Genomic DNA, 15,726 nt, shown 5'->3' with positions numbered 1-15,726 from the left:
GGTCTTAGATGTAGAACTATTTACCTTATCTTTCTTGCAACCTCATATTGATAAAGAATTTTGAAAAACACATAGGGAAATTTTCGGTGCATCCTGTTGTGGACTTTTATAAAACCACAGGTTTGAAATGGAAGAAATAGCTCCAGCTTATTTCTGAGTCTCAGTTAAGTCTCTTAAGCAGCAGATTGTATGGTTATCTTCCCACAGATGCTGAAGACTAAAGAAATGTCAAAAGAGCAATGTTTTACCACCTTGAATGGGCTGCCTCTTAGCTGCATACCAACTATGTGGGAAGGTAAAAATGTAATTCAATTCGGGAACAAACACAGTCTCAAAGCCCAGTGATGAGGAACAGCGTACATGTACTCAGACTCTACGCCTATCCCTCTTATGCCCCTCCCACCACCCACTCCACCACCACCTCTGCACTTTTCACCTTTCTGAATGCCAATGGAAAGCCTCTCTTTAAAGTACTGCTGTAGTGGAAGCAGAAGTTCACACAAACTGCTGCACCTTCTTACATAACCAACACATTACTGAGCAGGGGAATTATGACATCAGCAGTAGGTTAGCCTATTATTCTACCACATAATGCATATCTACTGATTCTCACACTCCCATGCCATTGGCTGGATTTCATAAGGATAGCTCCTATATTTTACTATCTTTAATTTGAACTAATTCTGATACAGGCTTGAAGCTTAGTAATCTATGAAACAACTATGGAAATGAATGTGGCATATGCACTTAGCTGAGTGCCATTTCAGGGTTAACCAAACACAGGCACATGCAGGGTGACATAAGGATGCCAAAGGACAAGAAAAGACTAACCTGTGAGGCTCACAACCGCTTTCACTAGACCACCCTCTGAATGCCTAGAAATTTCACATTATAGGAGCCTCAACGCCCTTTCTCACTACTTCCCCCATAAACTGTGTGCGCTAGCTGTTAGTATTTCACAGTGTAGCATGCCTCTAATCCTACTTAAAGGGGGATGGGGAGGAGGATAGGAAGGAGGCATGCTCCTGTGGTTTCTATAGCCCCACAGACAGCTAAGCTATCTGAAGCATTTAAAAATATTAATTGTAACCATATAATGTGAAGAAGAGCTCTAATATTGTTTTGTCTTAAATATATAAAGTAGTAATGAAAATAAAGTTCCTTACCATATTAGCTACTGCTAACCATTAAGAAATGAAAAACCTATCTCAAAATCTCATATTTTAAAAGTTATTGAAAAAATTCAGACATGAGATTCCATATTTGACATATTACTCTAGGTTTTGTGTACATTTACTTCATAATTTATAGAGAACATGGATCAATTACCTCATATTCTTTCCATGAGCCAAACTCAATGTATTCTCTACCATAAAATGCCAGAATGACCAAGTGGCCTAAAATATTAAAAGCAAGAAGAATTAGGTTAACATTAAAAATGAATTCTTTGATATCTAGAAATTATATGATTACTTTAAATTATTGAATCTAGATAAATATTAATTACCATACAAATGAATTATTTTATTGTATTTTTATATAATTGTATTTTTAAAGCTTCCAATGTAGCCCAAAAAAATATTGTTTTGATATTGCACAAAAGGAGAGAGATTTTTCAAAGAATTAGAATGCAAGTAAACATTATGAACATAATAATTAGGAAAAAATATAAGTGAGGGAAAATAATGAAGAGAAGAATACTTTGAAAAAAATCAACACTTTTAAATTGTGAAGATGAATCTGCCATGGGTGTTCCCCATCCTGAACCCTCCTCCCACCTTCCTCCCCATCCCATCCCTCTGGGTCATCCCAGTGCACCAGCCCAGAGCACCCATGGCAGATTCATGTCAATGTATGGCAAAACCAATACAATATTGTAAAGTGAAAATAAATAAATAAAACTGAAAAAAAAGAAAAAAAAGAAAGTTAATGTAGAAAAATGGAAAAAAAATAATAATAAATTGTGAAGATGACAGACCAGCCAATTCTGAGAGCACCCTGATACAGAGAAGCAAAAGTGAGAACAGATTAGCAGATAATATATATTTATTCATTCCTTAAAAATGATTAAATAAGATTTATTTCTTAAAAATAAAAAAACCAGAAATAATATACAAACAGTTCACAAACTGGAGAACTAAGTATATATGATTATTCAGTTTTATGGAAATTTTAAAAAGAGATACTTGGTTTGGAGAAGAATGGGCAAGATTATTTTAAAACTAATGATTTCTATTGGCTAATAAATTTAGGGTAACACTGATATACAAGAATGTAATTAAGCGTATTATTTATATATGTTCACATCTTTTTTGCCCTAAATTTGGCCCATAATATCAGATATAAATTAAGTATAGAGTATTCTATCATTTAGTCAACTGTAAACAATATCATAGCTGCCTGGCGTGCTTTAGTTTTGCTTGCTTTCTTTTTTCTTTAAAGTTAAAGGTGACATTAAGTGACAGTTGCCATAAATTTTTATGTTGGTCCATTAAACTATGAACAGTAACAAAGCAAACAGGCACAGCTGAGTATATATGAACAAGGAACAGTCTAAACACACACTCTCAGGGTTACTTGAACAAGACAAGACAAGGATCACTAAAATAATCACAGGTGTTTGCTGTGTATTTAGGTGATTACAAGTCAGTTACAGCAAAAATGCAATAATCAACACTAATTAACACACCAGAGTTCTCAAAAATAACTTGGAAATTTTTAACCCTATTATCAGATTTTCCTGTTACTTTATTATCATTATGAAATATATTTTCTGACATGAGGCATTACTGTACATATTTATTATAAACTAAATGACTAAATGGGCTTCCCAGGTAACTCAAGTGGTAAAGAGCCACCTGTCAATGTAGGGGACACAGACAGACACAGTTTCTATCCGTAAGTAGGGAAGATCTCCTGGACGATGGCATGGCAACCCATTCCAGTATTTTTGCCTGGAGAATCCCATGGGGAGAGGAGACTGGCAGGCTATACTCTATAGGGTCGCAAAGAGTCAGACACAACTGAAGCAACTTAGCATGCACACACACAAGTGACTAAATACTTCCTAATACCTTTGAGCAAAATGACTATGATTTATACATCCTACAATTAGATTTTTCTCAGGTAATTCTACCAACTGCTTTAGCTCTAATTCTTTTTTCAACCACATTCACCTGTACCTAACCTGAATATCAAGTAAGAAAAGTCAAGCTAATCTACAGTTATCTGTGTCTTCTACTCCTCTCCAGAAAAGTTACAAGTAACATCTCTTTGAAGACATATTCCACGACCTCATTCTGATAATAACATAATTGTTCGGGATCTCTTCATGTCTTGAATTATTACAAGTTTCTCAGCCTCCATATCAGTTCACTGATAATATAAATCTTTGCCATTTATGATTTTAACTTTAAAATCCAGTTCATTTCTTAGAGCCTGTTCTCATATAATATTATTCAATTACCCATTTAAGAAAGAATTGCAACTGTTAGGTGCCACACATACAAATATTTAATATACATGATCCACACACACAAGCAGCGCACTCACTGCCATGACAATAACAGCAAGATGCTCCCACCTTCAAAACTCCACACTGGCCCCATACGAACTTATTTTCCTTCTATACTCTACAATGACTTTCTTCTTATCTCTGGTCCAGATAATCCAAGTATCTTCATCTTTCCCTTTAACACTGAGTCATTACTATGTGCTTAGCAATATGCTAGAAGTTGATTAGGTACTTAATGCCAAACAAAACACAATATTTTTTTGTATTCAGGTCCCACCCCATTTGCTCCCACATACTATGCTAACTTTCTCAGTGGCTTTATAATTGTCCTTTATGTTATAGTAGACGCTCAGTCATGTCAGACTCTTTGTGACCCATGGACTGTAGACTGCCAGGTTTGCCTGTCCAGGGAATTCTCCAGGCAAGAAAAGTGGAGTGGAGGAACTGAATCTGGGTCTCCTGCATTGCAGGCAGATTCTTTAACATCTGATTCTCCTGGTAGTCACTATTTCACTCTCATTTTTTCATACTCCACAACTAATAGTAAACAAATTCTGACTTGCCACTCATGTCAGATGGTCCCTTCCAGTACCATCCTGAGACCCAGGCAAAAGTGGTCACTGCCTTGGGCCTTACACTTTAGAGAACCCATTCTTCACCACTGTCCAGGTACTTCATGAAGTAAAAAATCTGTAGAGTCCAAGGAATGCTTTCTGACCTCTCTGACTGTACCACAGCAGATCGCCAAGATTCTGAATTGCCAGGCCAAGAACCCTGGAGTATCATCCCCAGGACAGAGACACAGGCATACCCAAGGGGTAGTCAAAAGACAGTCTGCAAGGGGTAAGGCAATGTTGCTTTGGGAGTGGGCACATGGACATGCTATGGCAAAGAACCTAGAATACAGGGAAAAGGAGGGAGAGTACAGGATAAAAATGAGGTGACAGAGGCCAATTCTCCTTTGGCCACATATGTTCCACTATGTTAAAAATCCTAAAATTCTAAAAGCTCATTATAAAGCTGTATCGGTCAAATTAGAACCCTAATTTGAGCGTGCATTTATTTAACAGTTAACTGATTCGCAGCATTTAAATAGTCAAGACTCATACTGAGTGAACTTCCATGTGTATTCTTGCATCCATAAGTGTTAAAGATGGGCCTGGTTTCTACACCCTGTTTCCATTGATGGTTCACCAGTTTTAATCTTCATTATAATCCATCAAATGTTACAAATGTAGTGACAGCGGTAGCAGCAAAATTAGCACTGATAATACCACTCACTGAGTCCTAGCATAGTATCAACCATTTAATCTTTACTAAACTTGTTCACACCCTTTGTGTTACAACCCAACTATCTATATCTTCATCTTATCCATGAGTTGAAAGTAACAGTGTCAAAAGATGGATTCTAATCAAGGTCTTCCTAAATTAACAGCCCAGGTTCTTCACACTACACTTCCTTTCAGATGATTAAGAGATTTACCTGGCTTCAGACTGCTCCCCGCTAATCTGCATATATCTGCCAGATTAATCTCCCTAAAAGATCTCTTTTACCTTAACATTTGATCCAGTTTTTAAAATATACACTGCTGGTCATGCTCTACTCAGTTAAGTTTCAAGTCCTTAGCCTGATTTTTCTTTCAACGCATCTGTTCATTATTTCCTAAAATACTCTTCAATGTCTTCACACCAAAATCATACCTTGCCTTTCATTCCCGTGTAAGCCAGCCCTTCCCCATATCCCTAGCCAACACACCTCCCTAAAAACGTTTAAGATCCATATCATCATACTTTGCCTCCTTCCTAAAGACTTCTCTGACTACTCAACCCAGAATCTTTTCTCATGCCCAATGTTAAATATCCCTGTAATACTGAGAGTCTCTGATCACTCAACAAGTAATTAGCTATGAACTTAGCAGGGTGTCAACTTCAAAGGATATGATGTATATTCCTGTCACTTTACGAAGTTAATCTTTTTGGAAGGCACTATAGGGGAAACTGGTAAAGTGGCTCTAAAGACAAAACCCCCGGCTGATAATCCACCTTGATCATATATTAGCACAGACTTTGGAACTGTCATTTATGCCATTTATGATTGGCAGAATTTTTGGTCCTAGAGCCCATCTTGATCTTAAATTTGCTGAGATACCAAAGAGTTTTTGTTTATGTGTATTATACCTAGTTGTGCAGTGGTATAGCAAACACCCTCTTCCGACAACACAAGAGAACACTCTACACATGGATATCACCAGATGGTCAACACCGAAATCAGACTGATTATATTCTTTGCAGCCAAAGATGGAGAAGCTCTATACAGTCAGCAAAAACAAGACCGGGAGCTGACTGTGGCTCAGATCATGAACTCCTTATTGCCAGATTCAGAAATAAATTGAAGAAAGTAGGAACAACTAGACCATTCAGGTATGACCTAAATCAAATCCCTTATGATTATACACTGGACGTGAGAAATAGATTTAAGGGACTAGATGGGATAGACAGTGTATGATGAACTATGGACGGAGGTTCGTGACATTGTACAGGAGACAGAGATCAAGACCATCCCCATGGAAAAGAAATGCAAAAAAGCACAATGGCTATCTGAGGAGGTATTACTAATAGCTGTGAAAAGAAGAGAAGCGAAAAGCAAAGGAGAAAAGGAAAGATAAACCCATTTGAATGGAGAGTTCCAAAGAATAGATAGCAAGGAGAGATGAGAAAGCCTTCCTCAGCAAAATGCAAAGAAATAGAGGAAAAAAACAGAATGGGAAAGACTAGAGATCTCTTCAAGAAAATTAGAGATACCAAGGCAACATTTCATGCAAAGATGGGCTCGATAAAGGACAGAAAGGGTATGGACCTAACAGAAGCAGAAGATATTAAGAGGTGGCAAGAATACACAGAAGAACCATACAAAAAAGATCTTCATGACCCAGATAATCATGATGGTGTGATCACTCACCTAGAGCCAGACATTCTGGAATGTGAAGTCAAGCGGGCCTTAGGAAGCATCACTATGAACAAAGCTAGTGGAGGTGATGGAATTCCAGTTGAGCTATTTCAAATCCTGAAAGATGATGCTGTGAAAGTGCTACACTCAATATGCCAGCACATTTGGAAAACTCAGCAGTGGCCACAGGACTGGAAAAGGTCAGTTTTCATTCCAATCTCAAAGAAAGGCAATGCCAAAGAATGCTCAAACTACAATTGCACTCATCTCAAACGCTAGTAATGCTCAAAATTCTCCAAGCCAGGCTTCAGCAATACGTGAACCGTGAACTTCCAGATGTTCAAGTTGGTTTTAGAAAAGGCAGAGGATCCAGAGATCAAATTGCCAACATCCGCTGGATCATCACAAAAGCAAGAGAGTTCCAGAAAAACATCTATTTCTGCTTTATTGACTATGCCAAAGCCTTTGACTGTGTGGATCACAATAAACTGTGGAAAATTCTGAAAGAGGCAAGATCTGACTTGCCTCTTGAGAAACCTGTATGCATGTCAGGAAGCAACAGTTAGAACTGGACAGGGAACAACAGACTGGTTCCAAATAGGAAAAGGAGTATGTCAAGGCCGTATATTGTCACCCTGCTTATTTAACTTCTATGCAGAGTACATCATGAGAAATGCTGGGCTAGAAGAAGCACAAGCTGGAATCAAGATTGCCGGGAGAACTATCAATAACCTCAGATATGCAGATGATACCACACTTATGGAAGAAAGTGAAGAGGAACTAAAAAGCCTCTTGATGAAAGTGAAAGAGGAGAGTGAAAAAGTTGGCTTAAAGCTCAACATTCAGAAAACGAAGATCACAGCATCTGGTCCCATCATTTCATGGGAAATAGATGGGGAAACAGAGGAAACAGTGTCAGACTTTATTTTTGGGGGGCTCCAAAATCACTGCTGATGGCGACTGCAGCCATGAGATTAAAAGACACTTACTCCTTGGAAGGAAAGTTATGACCAACCTAGACAGCATATTAAAAAGCAGAGACATTACTTCGCCAACAAAGGTATGTCTAGTCAAGGTTATGGTTTTTACAGTGGTCATGTATGGATGTGAGAGTTGGACTGTGAAGAAAGCTGAGCGCCAAAGAATTGATGCCTTTGAACTGTGGTGTTGGAGAAGACTCTTGAGAGTCCCTTGGACTGCAAGGAGATCCAACCAGTCCATTCTAAAGGAGATCAGTCCTGGGTGTTCATTGGAAGGACTGATGCTGAGGCTAAAACTCCACTTTGGCCACCTCATGAGAAGAGCTGACTCATTGGAAAAGACTCTGATGCTGGGAAAGATTGAGGGCAGGAGGAGAAGGGGACGACAGAGGATGAGATGGCTGGATGGCATCACCAACTTAATGGACATGAGTTTGGGTAAACTCCCAGAGTTAGTGATAGACAGGGAGGCCTGGTGTGCTGCGGTTCATGGGGTCGCAAAGAGTCGGACATGACTGACTGACTGAACTGAACTGATATATTCATCAGCCAACTTTACTCCCTTCACCCTCAAAAATGCCAAATTTATAGTTTCAACTCATTTTATAATGTAAATATTCCCAATATGGCTAGTTTCAACTTAGCAATGTGACATCTGAATAAAGATTTAAGAAGATATGAACAACACTGGCTCTCTCCAGCTATTAAGAGGAGTTTCAGTTCACTACTGGTTATGCCTGTTCATTTATCGTACTAGAAAATAAAATGGAAGGAGAAGTCCAAGATAGTGGCATAGGAAGATCCTACATTTCTCCCGTGGATAAACCAAACCTACAGCTACATATGGAATAATTCCCTCTGGGGAAAAAAAATAAAAACTAAAAATTCTGCCAGCAAACAGTAAAAAGGCCAGATCACAACCGGGAGCAGAGGCAGCCTCACCAAGAACCTCATTCCAGCATGGCAACCTGCAATTGGGGGGATTTCACAAATCCAGAGCTTCTCCCTCAGGAGGAAAAGGTGCATGCCCCGTATCAGGCACCCCTACCCTTAGGATACGCAGCAAAGAGACAAGCCTCCAAAATGTCTAGCTATGAAAACAACGGGGCTCACATCCAAGACACCCAAAGGACTATAGGGAGCTGGGATACTTTAAAGGGCTTGAGCTCAGACTCACTCTCTCTGGACACCAGCACAAAAACAGCAGTTTGAAAACTTATTATATGTGAATAAGATGCACTCATAGTCTTAAAGCAGCTACCAGAAGGACAGAAATCTGACTGGACTCTATGGGGACAGAAAGAGAATGTTGCTCAGTCATGTCCAACTCTGCAACCCCATGCACTAAAGCCTGCCAGGTTCCTCTATCCATGGAATTCTCCAGTTAAGAATACTGAAGTGTGTAGCCATTCCTTTCTCCAGGGAATCTTCCAGACCCAGGGACTGAACCTGGGTCTCCTGCATTGAAGGCAGATTCTTTACTGTCTGAGCCACTAGGAGGTGGTCATTTTTCTGCTCCCCTCTGCCATGAAGGTGCTAGCAGGTACGCCCTGACCCTGTACTCTCTCACGGCCCTGCCAAAAATGGTGGGCTCACCCAAATCCTGAGCTCTCCTGCTGCCTCAGTGAAGTTGGCAGGCATGGGCAATACACACAGGGAACACTCCTTGCTTACCTATCCGGCTATGGTAGCCAGGGGGCTGGCATTCTTGGGTCCCACAGGACTATTAACAATTGGAAAGATAGTTGTGGCAGGCATCAGCCTCAAGGCACCACAGAGTCAGTAGAATGAAACATATCCTAGATCTTTCGGTAAAAAGGAGAATTTATTTAGCTTGAGGGGCTATAACTTTAGCTTGAGGGGCAGACTAAGGCTTGTCAAACACATCTAGACTACTACAAAGCTGTCCAGTGAAAACAGGCCAGGAAATACCATCTTTGTGCATCCCTGGACCTTGCAACAGTTCTCTACTTTGTGCCAGAAAACAGCTTATACACATGACTGAAGCCTCGATTTTTGCAAGTGATGCTCAAGACACCTCCAGGTTACCAGCAGTGCTTATGGTTGCAATCCCACAGGTCTGTACATATTTGCATTCTTAAAAGGCTGTTTGAAGGTCCAGCTTCTCGTCAGCTTAAAGATAGCTGCTGACTGAGCTACTTCCCTTTGGAACACTGATAGGTTATGGACATAGCCTCAACAACTGGGAACTAACAGGAATAAGTCAGGCTGCTTGGATAACCACAAAGGTTCAACAGACAACCAAGACCTAGGGTGAGACTGAAAGATACAGTTCATCTCCAAACACAACGCCATTCCTTCAAGATTGGGAAGGTAGTTGTTTCGCCTAATATACAGAATCAAACAGAGTCAAGCAAAATGAAGACAGAGAACAAGTCTGAAAGAGAAGAACAAGAAAAAACCTAACAACAACAAAAACCTCAGTGAAACAGAGATAAGTAAATTGTTTGAAAAAGAGTAAAAGATAAATGTAAATAAGCTAACTGCTCCAATTAAAAGAAATGGAGTGGCTGAATGGATACATAAACAAAACACATCTATATACTCCTACAAGAGACTCACTTCAGATATAGAACAACACACACAAATAAAGTCAAGGGATGGAAAAAGATATAGAATGCCAATAGAAACCAAAAGAAAACTGGGGCAGCTATACTTCTATCAGAAAAAAAAGAAAATAGACCTGGGTCAGAAAGATCCCCTGGAGAGGGAATGGCAACCCACTCCAGTATTCTTGCCTGGAAAATCCATGGACAGAGGAGTCAGGTGGGCTACAGTCCCATAGGGTCACAAAGAGTTGGACAAGACTGAGTGACACACACACACACACACACACACACACATCATGATAAAGGGGTCAATCTAAAGACAATAGTATTTGTAAATATACATGCACCCAACATAAGAGCACCACAGATATTAACACACCTAAAGGGAGAAAGTGATGGGAATACAATAATATTGCAGAACTTTAATAACCCACTTACATAAATGAATAGCTCATCTACACATTATGAGAAAACTGAAAAACTCATAAACGTGTGAAGATTAAACAACATACAGTTAAACAACCAACAGGTCAAGAAATCAAAAGAAAAATTTTAAAAATACTTTGAGACACAATGTACCAAAATATAAAGTGAAAAAGTGAAGTCGCTCAGTCGTGTCCAACTCTTCGCGACCCCATGGACTGTAGCCTATAAGGCTCCTCCGTCCATGGAATTTTCCAGGCAAGAATACTGGAGTGGGTTGCCATTTCCAAAAGCAGTTCTAAGAAGAATGTATAGTCATACAACTCTAGCTCAAGAAAAAAGAAAAATCTCAACCCATCTAACTTTACACCTAAAGGAACTAGGCTTCACTGGTGGCTCATATGGTAAAGAATTTGCCTGCAATGCAGGAGACCCAGGTTCCATCCCTGCATTGGGATGATCCCCTGGAGAAGGGAATGGCAACCCACTCCAGTATTCTTGCCTGCAGAATTCCATGGACATAGGAGCCTGGTGGGCTACGTCCATGGGGTCACAAAGAGTTGGACATAACTAAGCAACTAACACCCTCCACTTTTCAAAGGAACTAGAAAAGAAGAACAAAGCCCAAAGTAGGTTGAAAGAAGGAAATAAAAATGATTAGAGCAGAAAAAGAGACTAAAAAGGCAACAGAAGAGATCAATGAACCTAAAAACCCATTCTTTGACAAAATAACCAAAACTGACAAACTGTTAACTGAATTCACCACTCTCACCACTTTTATTTAACGTAGTATTAGAGTCCTAGTGAGAGCAATTAGTCAAGAAAATAAATAAATAAAAGGCATCCAAACTGAAAAGGAACAAGTAAAACTGTCACTATTTGAGGACAGTGTGTATATATGTCAGACAGAGAAAGAGACATACTGTACGATCTTATATATAGAATCTAAAAGACAACACAAATGAACAAGCCAAATTCATTTAAAAAAATAAAAACAACACAGATGGCTGCCAAAGTGGAGGGGAATTGGAGGTGGGCAAATGGATGACCTGATCAAGAGGTACTAACTTGCAAATAAAAAATGTTAAGGGCATGTAATATACAAATGCTGACTATAGTTTATAATAATACTGTAGTGTATATTTGAAAGTTGCCAAGGGAGTAAATCTTAAAAGTTCTCATCACAAGAAAGAAAAAAGAAATTTTGTAACTTTGTATGGGATGGTTGGTAACCAGACTTACTGTCCTGATCATTTTGCAGTGAATACAAATAACAAATCATTATGTTGGACACCTAAAAATACATGCATAAAAAAAGAGAAATTAATAAAACCATTACATCTTATAACAGTCACAATTTTATGAAATAACTAATTTTCTGAGAAAAAAAAAACAATTTTATGAGAACAGTAGCATTGTTTTTTGTATTGTTCAGTCCCTAAGTCGTGTCCAACTCTGCGGCCCCATGCACTGCAGCATATCAGGCTTCCCTGTCCTTCATTATCTCCCAGAGATTGCTCATACTCATGTCCATTGAGTTGGTGATGCCATTCAACCAGCTCATCCTCTGTCGACCCTTTCTCCTCTTGCTCTCAATCTTTCCTATCATCAGGGTCTTTTCCAATGAGTTGGCTCTTTGTATTAGGTGGCCAAAGTACTTCAGCCTCAGTCCTTCAAATGAATAATCAGGACTGATTTCCTTTAGGATTGACTGGTTGGATCTCCTTGCTGATCAAGTTACTCTCGAGAGTCGTCTTCAGCACCACAGTTTGAAAGCATCAATTCTTCAGCACTCAGCCTTCTTTATGGTCCAACTCACATCTATCCATGACTACTGGAAAAACCCAGCTTTGACTATATGTTCATTTGTCAGCAAAGTGATATCTCTGCTTTTTAACACGCTTTCTAGTGTTGTCATACCTTTTCTTCCAAGGATCAAGGATCTTTTAATTTTGCGGCTGCCATCACTGTCCGCAGTGATTTTGGAGCCCAAGAAAATAAAATCTGTCACTGTTTCCACTTTTCTCCCATCTATTTACCATGAAGTGTTGGCACCAGATGCCATGATCTTTGTTTTTTGAATGTTGAGTTTTAAGCCAGCCTTTACACTCTCCTCTTTCACCTTCGTCAAAAGGCTCTATAGAGAGAGATAAATGTTGCATACTAACACATATGTATAGAATCTAGAAAGATGGCACTGATAAAATTACTCAGGGCAGCAGTGGAGACACAGACATAGAAAACAGACTTATGGACATGGTAGGGGGACGGGAGGAAAGAGAGGGGGAGATGTATGGAGGAAGTAACATGGAGAGTTGCATTACCATATGTAAAACAGATAGCCAATGGGACTGGTATGACTGGTAAAGAGACAGCTGTATGACTCAGGGAACTCAAACAGGGGCTCTGTAACAACCTAGACGGGTGGGATGGGGAGAGAGATGGGAGGGAAGTTCAAGAGGGAGGGGACATATGAACCTATGGCTGATGCATGTTGATGTTTGGCAGAAACCAACAAAATTCTGTAAAGCAATTATCCTTCAATTAAAAAATAAATAAATTTTAAAAATAAAAAAATTAGAGTTTACAAAAAAAAAAGAGGCTCTTTAGTTCCTCTTTGCTTTCTGCCACTGAAGTGGTATCATCTGCCTATCTGATTTAAATTATTTAAATATCTGAGGTTGTTGATATTTCTCCTGGCAATCTTGATTCTGGCTTGCAAATCATGCAGCCTGCCATTTAGCATGCTGTACTCTGCATAAAAGTTAAATAAGCAGGGTGACAGTATTCAGCCTTGACATACTCCTTTCCCAATTTTGAACCAGTCCATTGTTCCATCTCCAGTTCTGTTACTTCTTGCCCTGCATAGGAGCTTCTCAGGAGACAGGTCGGTAGGCATTATTTTAGTTTCATAAACTTCTTTAACATATTAATAGAAAGCAACTGGCTTCTCAGGTCTACTTTTACACACAACTTGCTGTTTTGATTGAAATATATAAAATAAATGCAGCCTCACATAGATATTTAGTTGAAAAGGAAAGACCTCCTGGGGCTAGTGACCACCCCTCCACCCCCGCCCCAGGGTCCTCCATTCATACTTTGAGCAGCATTCACATGCAGTATACATTTTATATCGGAGAAGGCAATGGCACCCCACTCCAGTACTCTTGCCTGGAAAATCCCAAGGACGGAGGAGCCTGGTGGGCTGCAGTCCATGGGGTTGCTAAGAGTCGGACACGACTGAGCGACTTCACTTTCACTTTTCACTTTCAATTTTATATAGAAGACTGTGGTGTGAAAAGATCTTACCAATAGTGAGAGTTTGGACTAGTTTAGTAGTTTAAGTTTTTCTCACTTAGCAATTATTTAAATATGGAGAATTCTAACTTTAGTCTGCACTGAAAGTTTATGCTATTTCCTGTGTATATTTACATATATATACATACACATATATATGCAAATATACTTCCCAATTCAACAACTCAAAGTACAAAGAATATCAAGGAAGATGTAATTATAAAGTAAAAACTTCATTTTCAGGAGAAAAAACTTTACAAAAAGAATATTTATGAAGCTCACAAATGTATCTTCACTTGGTTGGCCATAATCTTCAGTTAAGCATAAAAGGTACAATTATCCTCTATGTTTTCACAAGTGATCAATGGCACCATATGTACAAAATGACAAATCAAGAGTTACATATTCACTGATGTAAAAAAATAGCTTGAGAACAGAATTATATTTTGGTTAACTTAAATTTTATATTTCCCAATTTAATGTTTTTAGCAATATTTACTTCTTCAAAATGATACTGTTAAACAGCTTAACAGTATGAGCACATAAGTCATTGTTGTTGTTTAATTTGTAAGTCCTGTTTGACTCTTTGGCAAATCCATGGACTGAACCCGCCAGGCTCCTCCATCTATGGGATTTCCCAGGCAAGAATCCTGGAATAGGCAGCCACTTCCTTCTCTAGGAGATCTTCCCGACCCAGGGGTCAAAGCCAGGTATCCTGTACTTGCAGCTGTATTCTCTACCACTGAGACACCTGGGAAGCCCATACATAAGTCATACTCAATCTAAAATTTATAGAACTACAGGCAATAGCCAGTAGTTTTATCTGAAAAACTGTATATTCTTAACAGTAAGTGCTATTTTCCCTTGGCTCTAAGTATCACTGTAGCCTGGTATTTTTTTCCCTTTTACAATATCAAGGCAAAGTTAAGTATGTTCCTTACCTCCTCCTTTACTTAAGCTTCGGCTAGAATTACCTTCTTCAAAGAACTGAAATAGGAGAGTTATTGCCTAAACCAGTTTAATCCCACTAGCTACTTCAAAATGCTACATTTCAAACCACTTCTATTCTTTTGCAAATATTATCATTAAATTAAATGCCTTTATGATCCCTTTAGCAACAACAGTATATATTAAAATTTAAACTATATTTTGTAAATCGAACATAAGTATATTGAACATTTTTTCAAGGGTAGGCCAAAAAGCGCCATAGGTAATCGGATTTTTATGGGACTCTACTGTTGCTTTATTTCTTAGCAGAAGCTACTGATAACTCATTTTCAGTTTGCCTTTATCATTAGTATTAGGTGCTGGGCAGTTTACTCACTTCTGCTCCTACTTTTTATGTGGAAGAAAAAACTGGAGAGAAGTCAAATGTTTAAATAATATAAGGATCACCATGCTGCTGCTGCTGCTAAGTCGCTTCAGTCATGTCCGACTCTGTGTGACCCCATAGACGAAAGCTCACCAGGCTCCCCCATCCCTGGGATTCTCCAGGCAAGAACACTGGAGTGGGTTGCCATTTCCTTCTCCAAAGGATCACCATACAGACTTACTAAAATAAACTTGCTTTATTCTTTAAATTCTACCCTATGTTAAGAGTAATTAGTATTTCATCTGACCAGTGTATATTTTTATCAATTATTGCTCTATAATCTTTAAAGATGCTGTCCCAATATTTGAATCTGTGAACAAGAGGGATTACTATAAACTGTTTATTCTAACAAATTCCTAATACTGAAAATGACTTAATAAAATATACATACATATTCCTCTTGGAAAACCATTATTTTCTGATTATTTTCTGATTTCATGTTACTATTTTCAGCTGCCACCCTCTCCAGCAAAACCCTCTTCACATCCTACCACAAGGAGTAAGCTAGAAAGATAATGACCATACTTGCTACCAGTCTGAGTGCCACTATAGACTTTCACGCTACGTTCTCTATAGATACATCTTGCTTTATCATTCACCTTTTTACTTTATAATGCAACCTG

The 15,726-nt window shown here is 38.8% G+C and overlaps 1 protein-coding gene across 9 annotated transcripts in view; it reads right to left on the bottom strand.

The window, feature by feature from the left end:
• The window catches only part of RFX3 (regulatory factor X3), a 594,837-nt gene that overhangs the window by 297,717 nt on the left and 281,394 nt on the right, over positions 1-15,726 (bottom strand). For 2 of the 9 annotated variants that reach the window (XM_086415304.1, XM_086415310.1), the window contains exons 2-3: positions 1,330-1,397; positions 25-217 (exon numbers count right to left, since the gene is read on the bottom strand). The exons of 5 other annotated variants lie outside the window; for them this stretch is intronic. The gene's annotated coding sequence lies outside the window, so the exon portion shown is untranslated. The remainder of the gene's footprint in view (positions 1-24; positions 218-1,329; positions 1,398-15,726) is intronic. 2 more of the 9 variants (XM_086415303.1, XM_086415309.1) reach the window with 1 other exon arrangement.

The sequence above is a fragment of the Bos grunniens genome, chromosome 8 (assembly GCF_055505025.1).
Source record: "Bos grunniens cultivar Pamir isolate PY7600 chromosome 8, Bosgru_T2T1.0, whole genome shotgun sequence".
Taxonomy (NCBI): Eukaryota; Metazoa; Chordata; class Mammalia; order Artiodactyla; family Bovidae; genus Bos; species Bos grunniens.
Note: the sequence above shows the minus strand (reverse complement) of the source record. Positions and strands in the feature narration are given on the sequence as shown.